Genomic DNA, 2,368 nt, shown 5'->3' with positions numbered 1-2,368 from the left:
TAGATCCTACAGGCAGGATATCTAAGTGTAAAACATGCAGAATTTGAAGCAGCAGACCCTATAGGCATGTTATCTACCCTCCTGACAGCTAACCATGCACAATTACCCATCCCTTTTCACTAGCCAACCCCAATATCTGTTTACAAATTATTACAGACTAGTTGCTGAATCACAAGAGAAGTGCAAATAAGAAACTACAACCAAAAAGAAGTCCGATTCTGACTTCCACTCTGAGTTATGGAACAAAACACCTCAAATGCCACTTGTTTCAGAGCCTTTCTCAGACCTGAGTGTGTCAAAGTTCCCTAAGGGTCTCAAGGGACCCCGGGCAGTGCTTACACCCAGGTTGCATAAACAGATAGAGAATGAGTGCGGTGTGGAAGAGGCCAGACCTTATGTGTCCAAGTTCAGAGGGAGCTCAAGGGTCCCAAAGCAAGGCTCACATAAGAGGGGCAGAACCTAAGTTCTAAGAGTATAGTGGAAGTGCGGAACATAGATTTTATTTAAAACTGGTTTGAGAATAGAAAGGGGTAAGGGTAATTTGAAAGCAGTAGTGGTGAAACTTAAGCTACACAGGATCAGCAGTTACACAAAGGGGTCAGGGGTTTGGGAATACATTGCATGAAGCATATGTCCCTAGGAAGGGTCAGGTTTGGACATGCACAGCAATAGATGATGCTGGCATACCCATAAACCAGCTAGGGCACACAAATACATAGAGGGATATGGGGTTTGGGGATTCATAAGTCAGTGAATCACATAATCAAGTGACTGAAAAGTACATACATAAGGGAACACATTAATTCAGATAGGGGAGGGAGCAGATTACAGCATGCTTAGTAATGAAACTTGATTGCATAAATATAAGTAGAGGCAGGCAAGAGTGAAGGAAACAGCTAATGAAACATGTTGTTTTTGATGCTTGAAGATTATTTAGGACATACCAGTAGGAAGCAAATGCTGAAAGGAAAGGCAAAGAAGTTGCCATAGCCTAGCCTTGGCTTCCAGCCGGCTAGATAAAGCAGTAGCACAAATAGCAATAGAGGAAAGAGAGAGTTTTTGTGAAGTGTGTGTTCTGAACTTAGGTCGTTCCTTCTGTTTGAAAGAAGAGAAGGTGAGTATTTATAGCTTTGAAAACGAGTAAAAAAATAAGGTAATCAGTAAAGTCTTAACACAAACATGGAAATAATCACCATTAGAATCAATTAACCCAAGTGATTCCCTTTAATTAAGGAATCATTGTTTAACGGGTAGAAATAGGTCTAATTAAGGGAAGAAAATCAGTTTGGAAATAGGCTGATTATTGCCATATAAGGGGGTGGTAAAGCATGCAGTGAACAATCAAGTCTGGGTACAAAATATACTTATTTTGGGAAAGAAATCAGCAAGGTAAAAACATCAGAGTACAGGGAAGAGAATCAATTAATTTTAAACGGGCGAGTGAAATCAAGGCTCATATAAGAAAAGCTTTTGAAATTAGTCACAAGATCGAGATCAATCAAGGAAGGTACATGCTTCTGCACTTCAGTATATAAATAGAGTGAACAAAACATCAGTCATGCAAGGCTAAGCATATTGACAAAATAAACAACATACGATAGTAGCAGATATAAGCATAGGATTCGGTAGATAGTCAAGGCTCACACATGTAGCCAAAAAGAGTCAGCACAAGTACAGGTCTCACAGTAACAGGTGAGGAAACCTTTTGAAAAGTTAGGGTTTCAACAAAAGTCGAGTTTAAAAGATAGCAAAACTCGGAATCAGATAAGTCACGTAAAGAAGAGAGAGTCAAAAACAAAGAACTTTAGTCGAATCAAGTGCATCGTCAAACAGTTTCAAACCAAGAAGACCTAGGGTTTTCAATAGTAATCGATTTTAAAAGATGATAAACAAATAAATCAAATAAGTACACATCTAACAAACAGTTTCAGAACTCGAATGAGACCACAAAAGGAACTAGGGTTTTAACATGCTGAAACAAATAGAAGAACAATATGAGCAAAACTTGGCAAGATCACAAACACGTTAAAATCAGTGATCTTTGAAAAGAAAAACTTAAAGGAAAACCCTAATCAGGGAAGACGAAGGGTCATTTTGAAAGAAAACTTTCGAGAGAACACTTAAAACACTCATAGCAAGTATAGATCTAAAGTAGATCTAAAAGAAAATCAAAAGATCTTAATTGTTAGGGTTTCGAAGAACCCAGAAAAGGTGAGAAAGGCCTTGAAAGTTACCGATCTAACCAGAAGAGTCAAGGATCTGACTCGAACGGCCATGGCTGGCCGGAGAAAGGTCAGGGATGACCGGAGAAAAGCCATGAACAGCAGTCGAGCAAGGACTAGACCAGACTCCTTCGAGGTCTGGTCAT

Source organism: Nicotiana attenuata, unplaced genomic scaffold, assembly GCF_001879085.1.
Source record: "Nicotiana attenuata strain UT unplaced genomic scaffold, NIATTr2, whole genome shotgun sequence".
Lineage (NCBI taxonomy): Eukaryota > Viridiplantae > Streptophyta > Magnoliopsida > Solanales > Solanaceae > Nicotiana > Nicotiana attenuata.
Note: the sequence above shows the minus strand (reverse complement) of the source record.